This window comes from Anarrhichthys ocellatus, unplaced genomic scaffold (assembly GCF_004355925.1).
Source record: "Anarrhichthys ocellatus isolate YVR2014 unplaced genomic scaffold, GSC_Weel_1.0 scaffold43, whole genome shotgun sequence".
NCBI lineage: Eukaryota > Metazoa > Chordata > Actinopteri > Perciformes > Anarhichadidae > Anarrhichthys > Anarrhichthys ocellatus.
Window position 1 is genome coordinate 3,064,907 of NW_022280073.1, and position 16,470 is coordinate 3,081,376.

Consider the following 16,470-nt stretch of genomic DNA (forward strand, 5'->3'; position numbering starts at 1 on the left):
TGTGTGTGTGTGTGTGTGTGTGTGTGTGTGTGTGTGTGTGTGTGTGTATGTGTGTGTGTGTGTGTGTGTGTGTGTAGGATTGTGTCTATGCATTCTTTAAAGACTCATTTTCATTTACTCTGGCCCAGACAACTGGGGCAAGAAAAACAAAGAAGAAAGTGTTTGCGTTAGAGCAGAGAGAGCTGGCAAGTATGCAGGCTGTGGAGCTGAGGGTTAATTTTTCCTTTTCCTACCCACTGGATCTGGACCACTTTTTATTTCACAGTCACATTACTGGGTAGCCATGTACAGACAGAAATACAAAGCAGTTTGTTAAACTAAACCAGAATACTTTCATTCCTGTCCTCTTGGATAAGTTCTTGGCGTGTCGTCCATGAAAATGGTCAAATAAAATCATCCTTAGTTACTTTACATATTTTGACATCTTCAATCTTAAAAACAATATTGCAGTCAGCTGTGGAAAAAGCAAGTCAGAATCATTCATGTAACTCATTTTAATCATGTTCAGAAGGGAAGCGCCCACTACCTCGGCAGTGCGATTCAGAGATAGCGTGTTAGGGCTGTAAGCTATGAGCATGAAGCTAAAACAACTTTCCCAGCTAGAGCAGCGAGCGTAGGACAACGGGCAGTGCCTCTGGGGAATCTGCTGCTCGCGTAGCGGGAGGCCCCCAAGGTGCACCGGCTGTTCCCCAACACAAATCACAAATCCTCCTGTTCATTCGATGGCAATCAATGGCACCAGTCTCCTTTGGTTCAGTCATTTGTTTGGTTTTTACTCTCTCAGTTAGCCTTCCACATTACAAAGTTATTGATCCACCACATTTCTTTGTAAGAAGCTTGTAATTGGTCTGCCAGACCAGACGGGTGTTCTAGTTAGAAAATGTAACAGTGCTGACAGAGCTAACAGTGTTAACCTGAGGGGGAACCAGAGGGTGGGCATGAAGGAGACCTACGTTTGATAAATGGTCTGGACTGTGTCCACATCACACCTCACTGAGATCCAAACTCAATGCGAGCCAGGCCACCTCGATGTGGTCTGGCTGATCGGATCCCAATGCGAGCAAGATCCGATCTCGGAGCGTACATACTTGACATTGAATACGTCCTGGCATGATCAGATGACCAAAGTCGCATTGTAAAGACAAGTGCAACCACAACTTACACTTGTAAGCATGTGGTCATGACGCATGAGTCATGACCACAAAAAAAAAACTATTAATATATTATACAGAATGATAAAAAATAGATATGATGTTTCACTGAAATCATGAGTCATGACCACAAAAAAAAACTATTAATATACTATACAGAATGATAAAAAATAGATATGATGTTTCACTGAAATCATTATTGTATAGTTAAAATGTGTTATCTTTTGACAATATAATGATTAAGTTGTGATCTCAGGATAACAAGAATCCTTTGATAGGTTTCTGATGAAACATGGTGCAATAATGCATCGCAGTGCTGTGTTCCACCATTATTCAGATGACACTGATTAGCTCAGGGTTATGCTACAGTGAAAAGATCAACACAAGGTAACATTGTACTGTGGCCTTGTTTGGTCCTTGCATCTTTTAATTCTCTGAGGGGGCTTTCGAGAAGTCCACTTGGCTAGTCTGAATCAGAGAGAAATTGATACTTTTGATTTATTTTCTATTTAGCCTGGTTTGGTTTCACAGTGCACTAGTTATTGCGGATCAAATAAAGAAAACACATTTGCTGAGGGGTGTAAACAAAGGAGCAGGGTCCAAGTTTTTTCACTTTGACTCGGCGCTGATCAAATGCGCACGAATCCCTTCTCCTGAAGTTTATCTAGAGTGACTGTAAAAACGTCACTCTTTTTGTGGACTTCATTTCTTATATTGTGTATATTCACCTCTGCCCAAATGTCAAGCAAACATCAGACTTCTGCAGAAGTCCCAGTCAGTCCTCTCCCACTCGTGTTTACTTCCTGCAATTGACTTTGTGTAAATTATGTTTGATTATGTTCTCACTGCAATCAAACGGAATCTGGGTTTGTTTGGTAACATTCTGACCTCTCGTAAGCGGCCTCAGACTGGTTGTTTTGGTCCGCACTACAGTGGCATTTCTGTGTTCACAGCTACCTAAACGAATTGCACCACAGTTTGATTAAAACGGACTAAATACCTTCATTAGCAGATTTTCTCCATCTTCCTCTCCTCTCATTTTTGTCCTTGTTGTTGCATGTTTTGCACCACCGATGGGCTGTATGGATTTCCCCACCACCAATACAACGACAATGCTTAGTACAGCAGCAGGCTGCAGATGTTTTGACCCAGGCCCGTCTGTATCCCACCATGTTGGTTTTAATAGTTAATCCTGACTGGATTACTTTAGAAACCAGAGCAAACAGGGTTCTTTCCTTATTGAATAAACTAAGTAGCCTCTGTATTAACAGGTTTCTACTAAACAAACACTGAAAATCTGTGGAAAATCCCTGTGTGTGTGTGTGTGTGTGTGTGTGTGTGTGTGTGTGTGCATGTGGATACTGAGATGTTCAACTGGAGCGTTTTCAGTCTCTTCCTTCCTGTTTCTGTAAATTATCAGGACGCTGTAGGCACAGAGGAGTGTTTGTTGGTTGTAGATGTGGCAGCTCAACACAGACTTGGCCACAACACTGCATTCCTCCTAAAATCACTGGAAAGTACAGTCAAGTTCCAGTGGGGAAGTCTGGATGAAAAAATATGGAAAAATATCTTCATGTAAATAACTTCAAAATCCTCTATTTACTTTATGTATTCACTCCTATCCAACAAATACCAAGTCAGGCTCCTCACCCTCTCAAACACGCACACACACACACATACATACACATCATAAAGCAGCTTATTAAACCGTCAGCACCTTCTCAGCTCAGGGTGTTCAGTGGGCGACACTTGAGGCCAGACTGACTCAGTTCATTAAACAGGATCAGACATAACGGGACCTCCCTGCAGGGGGAGGGGTCAGGTGTCGTGACCCCTGGGCCTCTGGGTCATGGGGTGAGGACGCGTGGGTCTGTCGGTCTGATTCAGTCAAGCCAGTTTGAGAAATAGAGCAGAGTCATGAAGCACATGACTAAAACTATTTAATGTTGTTGACATTTTTCAGGAATCAGGTTTCAGCAGAAAGTGGGCAATATCCACGTTACTGAAGTGCATGTAAACACAAGGTGTGTGTGCTGTTCTTTGATAGTGACAGTTTGATAGATGGATCAAAAATCAGGGAGGAATGTTGTGTTTTTGGGAGAAGAGTGCCTGGTTGATGATGATAGAAGACGGTATGAGCAGCATGGGAATAGAAATGGAGGAAGAGAAGGATGAAGAGCAAGAGGAGCTGCAAAAGTGAGTGGAGTTGAAGTAGAGATGGCTGAGATCACAGGTTTGGGATTGGACCAGTTCAAGAAGCGGATTTCCACTCTGGCCTGTTATTTAGGGCTATGGTATCTGCAGTTCAGAGAAACAGTTCTGTTTGGCTTCAAAAGTCAGATTTTAGCTCATGTGAACCATGAAATGTCACGTCCACAGGTCAGCCTCCAGAGTTTAACTTTACTACGTTCTCTCCCGTCTGACTACCACTGTCACTGCTGTGAATGCACTGAGGACGCATTGAGATCCGATCGCTCAGACCAAATTAAGTGGTGGCACATGGCCACATTCTGTTAGTGGTGTGTATGCGACTCACACAGAGAGTTGACCCACAACAGCTTGTGTAGCCGTGGGTTACGTTGCATCTATACTGATACACATTGCCAACAGCAGCTCTTCAGTCCTTCCATTCTGGCCTTTCACAATAAAAGACCTAGACATAGCCTATACACTGCATCAAGAGGCTACTAAAAACAACAGCTGTATAGAATGTATAATGTTCACCAGGTTCACCACCTTAGTTTAGCATGCTAACATTAGCTAACTGATACAAAGTCCAGCACTGAAGCTAATGGAAATGTCATTAGTTCAGGTATTTGGTCATAAACAAAAGTATTGGACAAAATATAATGTTAGTGCCAGTTCAATTACATTTAAAAGGTGCATAGTACCTAAAACCAGTCCTGCCAACATTAGTGCTACATGAGGGATCTCTAAGGTTAAGTCGTTAATAGAATAGAAACCCTTTTTATTGTCATATACACGAAATTTGACCTCTGCATTTGACCCATCCCTGTATATAGGGAGCAGTGGGCTATTGGCTTAAAAAATGACAGGACTGAGGAGCAGGAGATGACTGTTAGGAGGTCTGTGTGATGCAGAGAACAGCTTGTCATTTGTGATGAAGCGTAGTTCACTATGATACACAGAGTGTAACAGCTGAAGTGTTGATGGGACAACATGACAGTACAGAATAAGTCCATAATCAAGGACAGACAAGAAGTTGACTGAAAAATAAGATGGATATCCTACTTCTATACAAGAAGCCCAGTTTGATTTTAATTTTTTTTTGTTGAATATTGAATATTTTATTATTATTTATATTTTAAGAGTCAGCAAGAGTAGTGTTAGTGCCATTAATGGTAGACAAGTCTTTTCTGCATTTAGTCTGTGACTTAGGAGTGATAATTGGAAAGCTTCAAAGGCAGACTATAAAAGAGTCATGTTTTAATCAAGGAAGATCTTGAGCAGAAAGTGTGGTGTTTCTAGGGGGTTCTATGACACTACTGTAGAAGAGTGTATATTTAGAGTGGTTTCATCCAGAATGATTGCTACCTCTTTCAGTTTTCAACAATGCAAATAAGCATAGTTGCTGCCTCTGTTAGTCTTTATGTTTTCTTTGCGTTTCCCTCTTTCCCATTTGGTACTCTTTCTATTGTTGTGTGTGTCTATCCCAATGCAGAGTCGTTTAACGATTTCATTTTTGGGGGGGAGGGTGAGAGGATCTCTATTAAAGGACAGCCAGCAGCTGGCCACGCCTGCTAAATCCTCCACAGAAAACCCACCCACCAGCTCCATCTGCTTCCCAAGTGGAACCCCCTGACACACACACACACACACACACACGCACACCTACTTGGTGCTCTTTGATCCCAAGAGAGCGGAAGTCTACATCTGTTCTTAGTACATCAGATCGCTTTAAAACAATGAATCCCTTGTTGGCTTAAAGAGTGTATGACGTGTCAAATAACACAGCTTGGTCAGTGCTCTTCTGCGCCTGGCAGTGACGCAAGTTTAGCGCGTTTATGCAACGCACACAACAGCGGCACTCTGTGCAGAGCAACTGACGTAGTGTAAAGAGCAAGGTAGTCCTTGGGTGGGACCGGAGGTGGACGGATCAGACAAACTCAGGACTTTCCAGCAGGAGACTTCGTGTCCCGTGTAAAATGAAAAGTAAACGTTTTGTCACTCGTTGGTCCAATGAATCAATCGTATCTTTTCCTAAACCTAACTAAGTTGTTTTATTGACTAAACCTAACGTCCTGTGAAGACAGAAGTTTATTTTGAAAAGACACTCTACGTGTAATTGACACACAAACATGTCCAAAACTGATGCTAGAGCGGTACGTAGCGGTTCGTAGTTTGAAGCTTTGTGCCACTGACCAAGCTGCCGTATTTGATGAGAATGTGTTGGACAGTGAAGTGAAGTGTAGAAGAATAGAAAGAATAGAATAGTACTTTATTCATCCCCAAGGGGAAATTTGTCTGTGGCAGCAGCAAACAGGGTTACACAATAAAATAAAAATATTAAGTGTGGAAAATGCACAATATATACAATGTAATAAAATAAAAAAACCGAGCAGGACCTATTAGATTTAAGAAGATAAAGTAATAAAAATGCACAGTATATACACTAAGTAGAATCGTATTAAATTAACTAAGTATGAAAAAATAAACAAAACAGTAGTGCACAAGATCACCAGCAGCAGCAACAACAGTGTAGCATTGTTATAGTCTTGTGTTTGATTTGGCCAGAGGTGATTTATTATAGAGTCTAATAGCAGAGGGCAGGAATGTTTTCCTGTATCGGTCCTTGTGACAGCGGAGCTGAATCAGTCTATTGGAGAAAGTGCTCCGCTGTCCCTGCAGTAGGTGGTGGAGAGGGTGGTCCGGGTTATCCAATATGGATAATAGTTTCTTCAGTGTCCTCCTCTCCACCACCTCTTCCAGATAGTCTTGTTTGCAGCCAATGATGGAGCCGGCCTTCTTAATCAGTTTATTAAGTCTGTTGGTGTCTCACTCAGCAGCACTGGTGTGATGACACTGCATCTCCTAACACAGAGGTACTGTGCTCAGTGACCTTGACTTTGACAGATGAGCTGTGGCTTTTAAATGTTGTCACACAACAAGCTATTGACCTTTAGTTAGTCCTGTCCTTTTGCAACTAGGAAGAACAGGAGGAAACGCAACTACAGACCACACAATGTTCTTTAAGAAGTCTTAAATTTATCATATCCATCACAAAGGTACATGAAATGCAACCGCTGCATTTAACCCATTCTTAGCATTGGGATGCAGTGGGCTGTTATGAAGTACCTTGGTTCAGTGTCTCAATCAAGGATATTTGGATATACGAACGATAGAGGAAGAGGATTGAACCTCCAACCTTGTGGTTAAAACACTCTAAACCACTGAGCCACAGTCAGCTTCTGCAGGACATCAACGACTTTTAAATTCCTTTCAAAGCCCTTATGGAAATGTCACTTGTATAATTTGTCACAAGTGATATATAAATGAGTACATATAAATGAAACTTGTATGGCTCCATTGGTCATTTGCTCATCTTTCTGATTATGGACCAAATGAGGATGCATGAGGATGCACGCTTCAACCATTCACATCTTCTTTCTCTGCCCCTTCTTCCTCTCCTCCTCATCTTGTACTTGTACTCTCTCCACCTCCCTATCCTCTACTCTACTGGTCCTATGCACATAGCTCACACCGACACCACTCGTAGGTGAAAGCAAGACGTGTTTTATTGATCCAATTTCTCTCGTACAAATTGGTGAAATGACTTCCTTTCTCCCTAAAAGTACCGCCGATTACCTCAACACACTTTAAAGATCCACAGGTTAATCCACAAATTGTTACACAACATAATCCATATAGCACGTTCCATATGACACGGTCGGAAAACTGTGCGGCTCCACTCTGCTCCAGATACTAACAACCGTCACTAACTGTCGCAATGTGTCCTTAAAGTGACGGCAGTCTGTCACTTACGTGTATTTCTTACCACAACAAATGATAACAACATCCTTGTAACATTCAAAGTAGAAACAGATCTGATTAGAGTAAAACATGTAAATACAAGTAAATATTTTACAGCAAATTGAATGTGGCTCTTACAGCATACTCTAGTCTTTCCCTTTTGTCTTTCACTCTCAGCTTCTCCTCTTCACCCTCTACTCCCTATTGGTCATCTTCCTCATCACCCCATTCAATCTTCCATTCTGTCTTTGTCTTCATCTCCTCAGTGTTACTCCCTTCCCCTCTTCATGGTTGACTAGTGGTGTAATGGATCACGGATCGGATCACACCTCACGGTTCGGATCACTTGTGAACCGCGGATTCATTTAGTTTTTTTTCATTTTTTTACAGTTTAATCATCATAGTGTGTAATTAAGTTTTACGGCAGCTTTTCCTTTTCAAGTAACAAGTCCTCGAATATCAATGCAGAGTGAACAGATATAAAGCAGTAGTGTGTTCACGTGAACGGAGCATGTTAGAAGCATTTAACGGTGAAAGTCATGGCGAGCGGAGGAACTTCAGAAGCTCCCGGCGTCATTTAAGTTGCGAGTTTGGGAGCATTTAGGCTTCCCTGTAACTTATAATGACGGACAAGGGTGGTGGACAAAAGCGTTACGGTATAGGCGTTGTTTAAATAGAAAGACACACGACAACGGCAGTACAGTTTGAAGCGCCACCACCCAAGTCTTGTGTCCAGGGCAACGGAGAGCTACGTGACTGTGACCGCTCACTTTATCACGCCCAAGTGGAGATTCATACTCCTGTAGACATGCCCCCTCTGTGAGAGTCACACAGACAGGTGCTGCAGACACGCCCCCTCTGTGAGAGTCACACAGACAGGTGCTGCAGACACGCCCCCTCTGTGAGAGTCACACAGACAGGTGCTGCAGACACGCCCCCTCTGTGAGAGTCACACAGACAGGTGCTGTAGACACACCCCTATGTGAGAGTCACACAGACACATTTTTATTTATACATTTCCTTTTATGTGCATATTAATTAATGAGCTTTAGAGGTATTGGTAGCTGTATTTGTTTTCACATTGGTTACAGACTGGCGAGCTATTTATCCCACCTTTCAGTCTTTGTGCTAAGCCAGGCTAATCATGTACTGACTCCAGCTCCATACGTGCAATGACATTAGATTGATGTCAGTCTTCATATCTAACATCCAGAAAGAAAGCAAATAAGCACATTTGTTAAATGTTGAACTATTGGTTTAACTGGACTTGGTTGCAACCCAAGACCAGTAGCCTCAAACCAGTCAAATAAACAATTGTCTTGAGAAGGGACCAGTCTTGAGTCATACCATCAGAAATCTGGAGAACTCCTTAACTGCCAGTAGAATTCTTTAATGTAGGGGTGACAATGATTCCTTCTAAGGAACCTGACTCTAATTATAATCCCACAGTTGCAAAAAAATTTGATTATGAAACAATCATATGGGGATGCTTAATGTCCAATTTTATATGAAATAGCTTGGTCTCTCCCAATAAATCATGATATGAACCCTATTTTGGTGAAAACACCAGCCTATTAATAATACTATTGATACAAATTTTAAAATAACTTATAGACTACCTTGCACTATACAACTGCTGACCATTATCTTGGCAATATCCTCAGCAAGACTAAATAATAGCAATATAAGGGTACTGTTTCAAAAGCAAACAATACATTTATTAATCAGAGCACTCACATAAAAACGTAGCACTATCACGACTACTACTTTAGAATTCTTTGTCTCTTTTTCTGTCGCTGAACGTTGATTCCCTTTTGTTAAATTTATTTAGTATCGAAAGTACTCTTACTATTTTTCTAGAGATAAATAAAACTTAAACGGGGGTGGATTATAGAGCCGATGGCTTGACCAATCAGATTCAACTTTGTAAATTCTCAGTTGGGGATACGCCTAGTTTCAATACGTCATAAAATGTTTTTGTGACTCATGAAACCTGAAAATGTCTTCACAAGAGATATTTGATTACTCACTCATTGTAGTACCTTCACACAATGACAGCACATCTAATAAACTTGAGCCCATATGCTCATTACTGTTGATTTCAATCTGCAAGAAAACATATGAAATGTGGGATGTGATTGCTTTCGTGTTTTTTTTCTACAATGCCAGTTTCTACAGATTGTGTGTTCTGTCTCTTTTTCTGTCTCAGGTGGCTGTTGTAAAAAAGAAAAAAGATGAAGACAAGCGATAGAGGATCCAGAAGAGCCCCAGTTCTCTTTATTTATTACCTTCACAATATGTGTGAGCGTGGGTGTATGTGTGTGCGTGTGTGCCGTGTGCATGAGAAAGAGATTTAGCACTGGGTATAGATATGAATGCATGTGTGCATTATGAACGGTACCTAAGATTTCAGGCTATCATTTGCAAATCTAATTTTGTTTAGTTTTTATAAGGTTCCAATAACTCATATGTTGTTATCACAGTATAAACAAAAGGACTTTACTATTGGTACATGTGTTTTGTGTTTGTAACTAACCTCCTATTTAAGAATGTATATTTGTATGTATGATATACTCATCAAGAAACTATATAATGGACAATTTTAATATCGCTTCATCTTCTCGCGCCAAGACACAACAAACACATAAGAGGAGACATGCATACAAGTAAAGCTATAAATCAAAAACAATGCAGTCGGTTAAAAAAGAATGATCCTTAAGAGTTCCATTTCAACTTTCTTACCAGGTTTAACTCTAATTTATAGAACCCTAATAATAATAATGGAGGGCTTTCAGGTGGTGCAACACATCCTCTGGCAGCCATATTAGAGGTCCTGATGTTGTTTTACATTTTTTTAATTTGTGATAATGTTTGATCTTGTTAGCTGACTAATTGTGCTAATTTTCAGGTAACTACAACCATCAACAAATATGATTGAAACACTAAAGCCTCAAGTAGGTAAATAAGTAGTAAATAGAGGTTAGTAGTTGAAAAACAAAGAACATCTTGTTCTTTGGCAGATATTTCTCGTTATTTGCCTTTCTGCTGGGCGATTTAGATACTTTCCCTGAAGAAAAAGTGATCAGATCAGATTCATGTGTGCAGACATCACAAACCTATCTATCCCAGGACGAGCGTTGGGTTATGAAGCTAATATGACATAGTGGCCAAACAGTGGAACTTTCCCATAGAAAAATGGTATACGTTGCGATTTTCCACGCTGCAGTCATGGCAATATATTTCGGTCAATGGACTGTTATTGTCCTCCATGTTGTTCTCCATAGCGCTCTGCTTATAGCAGCATGGATTCTGTTCAGTGCTTCTGTCACTCTGGACTTGAAATCGTCGTATGTCGCGTTGCGAGTGTCTCAAAAGACATTGAAATTCTATTTGAGCATCCAAACCGAGACAAATCTATAGGAGACAGATTTCAAACCACTTCCAAATAATGTTTGAATTCAATTTGCAAACATCACATTTAATGTCTGGCAAAACTACCCTATGACCCTGGTGATGAAAAAATGTTAAATATCTTTTACATTTTTCCAATGGACCTCCATGATTGACTTGAACTGGCTGAGATGAGTTTTGTGTTGCAACTGAAAAGTCTTTCAAACATAAATGATCTCTGCTGGAGATGCTGAAGGTGCACACATAAAACAACAGGGACAGCACCAACCAGTGTGCCGTACCGTAATTGACAACAGCTGTAAGTGTGTGCGTGTCTGATAGAGAGGCGTGTAAGTGCTATTGTGTGTGTGAGTATATTAAACATGGGCAATAGCCCATGCCAATGCTCATTGGGGCTTCCATCCATGCAAATGAGCTAATGTACAAACGATAAAACACCAAGGCAATAGGTTGAGTGGCCTATTGTTTGATCCAGCCCACGACAATCCTCCCCTTCACTTTATCTAATAACCATCAAAAGATCTGCAATATTTTATTAAAAACAGATGATCTATGTCAATAACTTCAAATTTTTGTTAAGCTCATGAGTCAAATGTTAAGATTGATCTGGAGCTTTTCGTATCTGACTAATCAAAAAAGTATAGGGATGAGTGCTTTTCAGTGAGTGGTAGTGTATGTGCAGTGTGTGTACTGTAGGTGGTGTCCCTTCACCACCGACACATGCTCTTATGGCGAGACTTCCCCTATATGTGTGCCCCTCAACATCCTACACGTTCTAAATGTTTTGCAACTTCTTATGACGAAGGTCAAATGTATAAAGTAGTATCATCTGCAAAGACGTTTTTACTCTTTCTTTTGATGTTTTGTGTGAAAATAAGCTTAGATGTATGGTGATAATTGTGAAGTACTATCAATACAATGGCTTCCTTTTTATCAATCAGTTTGAAATTGACTGAAACAATAATATCGGCCCTGAACTGTTGATAAGCCGAAGAGATGAGGCCGCAAATGTGGTGTCATGGAGAATTGGAAACTGTTGTTACTTATCATGTCGCTCCACGACCTATCAAACACACACACGCACACACACACACACACTCACACACACACACATTCATTATATAGATGTCTTGCCTTCTAAGGTAACCTTCCTGCACCTATCTGCCACAATATAGCATAACCCTGCAGCCCCTCCATGCCCCCACCAGCTGGTGTTTGCTTTGCAGTCTGTCGCATTCAAAGATGGCAATTTTTCATGTCTATCGTAATACATCACTCATGAAATGTAATCATGCCGGCCAGGAAGGGATATTTTTACACAACCAAAATACATTCCAAAGTTCAGCTGTAGGTAATATTCTTCAGTGGCAGTCTGAGTTATCCAAATCGAGTGGGTATCTCCAGCCAAGCAATTGTGTGTAAATTTACAAACCGATATTTTTCTAAAGAGCTAATGGACCAGAGCTTCATTGATGAGCAATATTGAACTAACATTTGTCAGGTGGCTGGGATGATACGACCAGGTGGCTCTGGAGCTGCAGGTGTAAAATTACGGTTTTCTAACCATAAAAACATAATATGTTGTGTGTTTTCTTTTTTTTATCAATTTGCTCATAAAAACACCTGAGAAAGTACAAATTGTGCAAAAAAGGTTTCCACGCTTCGCAGAGATGGAATAGTTGCATAGACCAAAAACAAACACACTTAGTGAATAAATCAGATGGAACACGAGGCAGGTGACTTAAACATCAATCAAGCTTCCGCTCCTACTGAAGAGATGAATAATGGCGGCAGACATTAATAGCACCAGATTGGGGAATTAGCTCAACCAATTGTTTACCTCGATGAGTCCCAACCCCTAATATTTGCATAACAGTAGTGGATGGAAACGCATATAATTTGCATTTTCTTATGGCGATTTTCTGGAAAGTTGGTTGCATTTGTGTTACATTTGGATGGAAACTTGGCTTTAGACTGCTGAATATTAATATTGGCTGAATTTTGGAATATATTTTGCACAGAATATAGACTGTGGATCTGTTCCCTTATCTTTGACACTGTAGACACTCGAGTTAAGATTAGAGATGTTCCGATACCATTTTTTCCTTCCCAATACTGATTTCCATACATGAACTTGTGTATCGGCCGATACTGAGTACCGATGTGATACCAGTGCTTTAAAAACACATTGCCGCTTTACTGGTGGGGACGTTTTGCTAGTTCTGGCTTAATTTTGGGTGCAGCGATCTATCTGGAGCTAGTAATGGAACACTTCTTTCTTCTCATCTCTGTTGAGAGTTGCACTTGCCAATCATGCAGGATGTACGGATCGGGGTAGCGAGGAACACATGTTGTTGTTGTTCCCGTACAGTGTAAAGGAACTGATAAATGATATGATAACGTGATGTCTGATTGATGCATTAACTTTAGGCTGTATCTGATACTAGCATTGGTATCGAAAAACAAATCTAGTTGAGATAGACGTGAAAATATCTGAACCTATGCTTTAAAGTAGAGAGGAATTGGAGTTTTCGTGCTTTGGCATTTTACCATGACTGTGTTCCAGTCCAGCTTCTTCAACCATAGAGGCAAAATAAATGGTCATTGGTTAGACTCTCCAATAGCATTTTGAAAATGCACTTTAAAGAAAAATCTTTTTGCCCTACATTCCAGCCTGTATGGTTACGTTTATGCACTTGCTTTGCCGTTAATGATAAACATATGAGTGCTTATACTGTATATACAGTATATGTAACCTTTCTTTGCCTGATGCAAAGCAAACCAGTCCTTACAAATATAAATTTCGTCCCTTGTTTCAAACCTTTACCACAGATTGAGGAGAGCTCATAGAAATGCTGTACTTGAAGTTATCTCGCGGCTTTTCAGTGTCATCCCCAGGCTGTGATTGTGCGGCAGGAAAAAAAGGGGAGGAGACGGGGTGGGTAATGCCAGTAAAGCGGCGTGACAGAAGAGGGTTAATACCATCGAGCTGTGCGAAGATTGCCCAGCCTCATGTGGCTTTAAGGGATTGCAGGCAGTATTAGCAGCTGAATAATTATTTTTGGCATGTTTCTCCTTGTGCATACTTTCGGCGTGGCACACATCGCTTTGTTTGCCCCTAAACACTCTTACTTCTGTGGAGCTTTGTTAGCCCGCAGTACAAAAACTTATATTTTTGAGTCCTGTGTGGGCAGAGTTTCTGAAGGCACTCTGTTCAAGCTTGAATGTTCTCATAGATTTCAATAAAGTCCAGTGAAGGAAATACTTGGTGGAATTGCACATTTAGCACTGTGACAAGGGAAATGAGAAATAATCTCAATAGAAATGTCAAAGGGGGAAATCAATAAGGTGTTGAAATAGTGATGCTTCCACTATGTTCGTATACAGGGTTGCAAAGGTCCCCTTAAAGAGATATATATGAATAAATATATAAGGTAAATACAAGGCATCTATTTTTGGCATTCTTTATTAAAGTGGTATTGGAAGGAAAAACATATAGGTTGGATCCATCGTGCATCCTCGCTGTGCTCAACAATGAATCTGTGTTTGCAACTTTTTTCAACAAAGCTTCTCTCACATTTTATTCTCTCTTTTTTGGATGCTGCACTGAAAACACATTATGTTCTTTCACAAGTGGTTTAGAAAACAGAAGTGTCGTCAGTCACTTCACCGAGTGAAACAATATAGTATACAGTAGAATAGCTGTTGCATTATTTGTTACGACCTGTATGTAATGTTATTATGGAAGATGTAATGTCCTTCTGTAAATGTTGTTTAATGTTTTACCTGAAATAAAATGTATAAAAAATGTATAAAATGTAATGCTTCAGATGTGTCTGTAAAGCTGTGACTTTGTGGCTGTAGTACAACATCTAATGTTGCTTTGGGAGAGGCTGGGATTTTGCGGTTGGATACTTTCAAAGGCTTGCTGACTTTCAAAGTCGCCTACCCCAGCTTTAAAGTCTAAATAAGTTGCAGTTTGACGGCATGAATACTATTTGTAATTAAGCAAAGTAATCACTTTATGAGTCATGTCAGTAAAAACCTACCAGTAGTAAAAACTTGCGTTATAGCCAGCTAACATAACATTAGCCTGTTTCACAACGAATCGTTTGTGTTTGGTCAGATTTTAATTGGCAGGCTTATAACAAGAAAAAGGCTAACTCTTAATTTCGTCCATGTGCATCATTGTTTAGTGTCCCCTGGAAACAGTCCATTGCTGTGTTACCATAGGAGAAGTTTGCCTTCAGGGCAATCATCTTGAAGTGATCTGTTACATATCTTGTTATCTCAATATAAAGTCATTTTCTCAAGGAAACAATTTCTTATTTTTCAATAAGTATATTATTTGATAATCATACGGAAGCACCTTTTTTTTTTGACCACGAATTAATTAACTTGTGATGTGAAGATAAGAGATAAAATGGCTGAGTGGGACCTCTGTCGGAGAGCTGATTATCGATGACAGGTGATTATATCGACACTGCTGCATGCATTACATATGAGTATTATTGCTATTTCAACAGCATTTAGCTGTGTTTCAACCGTCCTATTACAACTATGGGTACTCTCAGCTTTTATACCGTCCAGTTTACTTTTTGGGCTTTGTGAAGGATTTCAGTATTAAAAGCATTATTAGTAGGATTTATTAACACCCCTAGTGGTGAGTAGAAGTGTCACAATAATAAGAATGTCAAAATATGTTAAAAAGTCACAATATGTTTACTTATGGAATGTATTATATGTTTACAATATTCTTACTTATAGAGGATATTATATGTTACAGTATTTTACTCATTGAATGTATTAAACCATAGAAGTATAGTCACTAAAGGTATTAAAACACTGTATGAATAGTTTTGAGGGTCAGAAAGGGAACATTTTGAGTGAGACTTTACAGAGGTGCAGCAGAGGACAGAGGGGTGGACAACTGACCACCAGGACCTGAGGAGGAGTCCGGACGACTTCAACCAAACACTGAGATGATAACTGCCCGAAGCCAGGAGGGGCTATTGAATTTCGGCCAATGACAGAGGCTGATACTGGACATTTAAACTTTCGGACAGAGACTTTTAAATATAGGCTTAGTTCCAGAGGGTTTTTGCCAGAGTTCGCGCCTTTACCACTCTGGGTAGTTTAACAGCTGGGCTGGGCTATTTAGTGGGCCTTGTGAGAACTCTGCCCTGGGGACATATTGATATCGATAGAGTAATTCAGTTTGCAACTGTTCTAGCTTCTCTAGTTTATTAAATACTTTTTGATTGTTAACCGGATCCAGTTCATTTTTGGTGCGACTGGAAAGTCCAGCGGTCTGGGTCTCCCCTGAAAACATATAACCCTAACAGCTTCTATAATGATCTATAGGTTTCTCCCTCCTCTGTCCATTCAGCATCATACAGAGCAGTGAATTATGGGTGGATAGCCTCCTCCATCCATTGATATGGAGGAGGGTCCTATTCTAAATGGTAGTGCAGCACATGGATAGCTGTAACCTGTAGGTTGTTTTTAACAGAACAGGAATTAAGCTGAGATCAAATACGGATCCAACAACTGAATAGCACACAAATCAATAGATGATGCAGCTTTTACATTTTACAGAATGCACTATTAAATATATCTGACATCTTAATGATATATATGTATATCCTGAAATAAGTGAGTATTACAATAATTTAAAATTTCAATTTGGTCCAATTACAGCCAAATTTGTTTTTTACTACTGATTTATCTATCTCACAGCACAGTAGTGGCTCTGAATGTTTTAACTCATTTACGACACAAAGGCACACTGGTATGATCCTTGAAGATGCTTAGCAGACCTGTACATCAGCATTCATTCCAATAACAGTGCAGGGCTGAACTGGTATGAACCTCTGCAATCCAACCGGACATGGGGGAAGATGCAGGCCCTCCCTAG

The 16,470-nt window shown here is 40.2% G+C and overlaps 1 protein-coding gene across 1 annotated transcript in view; it reads left to right on the forward strand.

Moving 5' to 3' along the window:
• Positions 1–14,370, forward strand: part of LOC116395076 (cyclin-dependent kinase 14-like) — a 111,745-nt gene extending 97,375 nt beyond the window's left edge. Inside the window, exon 9 of the mRNA XM_031868608.1 lies at positions 9,352–14,370. The gene's annotated coding sequence lies outside the window, so the exon portion shown is untranslated. The remainder of the gene's footprint in view (positions 1–9,351) is intronic.
• Positions 14,371–16,470: the final 2,100 nt, after the last annotated feature.